Consider the following 918-nt stretch of genomic DNA (forward strand, 5'->3'; position numbering starts at 1 on the left):
AACTATATTGTTTCTTTCCTACTCTTTTATTCAGATTTATTCTTTTTTTATTTTATTAAGTTATAAGTGAGATACTTAGTTTGTTAATTTTCAGAATTTCTTATTTAAAATGTACATTTAAGGATAAAACTTTCCCCTGTAGGTCTGCTATCACTGTACCTTTAAAGATGTGGTATGTTAGTATTTCATTATCATTTATTTCTGTGGATTTTTAAATTTACATTATAATAGTTTGATTACTGAGTTTTTAAGTTTTTATAATCTTAAATATACATAGAGCTTTTAAAAACTTACCTTGTTATTAACTTCCACTTCAATTGTTGTCATTAGAGAATGTGATTCATACTTGTGAATGTGTGTGTATAAAATTATGCTTGTTAGTAGTTTACAAATATATTTTTAATCTCCTTATATATCTTCTTAGGACACATCAGTAATTTAGAGCTATGTTGAAATCACCCACCATGATGGTAGATTTGTTAATTTCCTATAATTCAATTTTTGCTTATTATATTTTGAGGGTATTTTATTTTATGCCTGCATATTTAGAAAGTTTTATATATTCTCAGTGAATTAAATATTTTAGTATTATTTAGAGACTCTAATGAAGTTTTTTGATCTAAAGTTGTTTTCTCTTATGTTAGTAGGGCAGCATGATTTGTTCATTTGTTCCTGATACATACTTTTCCATTTTTTAACTTTCAACTTTTGTATAATCTATGTTTTAGATGTATCTTTTATAAAGAGCATGTAGCTAGATTTTTTAAAATACCATCTGACAGCATGAGCTTTTTAATTAAATCAGTGTAAACTGACAATGATTATGTATTTGCATATTTGTAATCTTACATTTTTATTTTAATTTATCCCATTCTTCCTGTTTTTTCTACTTTTTTGCCTATTTAAAAATTAATATTT

This window comes from Delphinus delphis, chromosome 14 (assembly GCF_949987515.2).
Source record: "Delphinus delphis chromosome 14, mDelDel1.2, whole genome shotgun sequence".
NCBI lineage: Eukaryota > Metazoa > Chordata > Mammalia > Artiodactyla > Delphinidae > Delphinus > Delphinus delphis.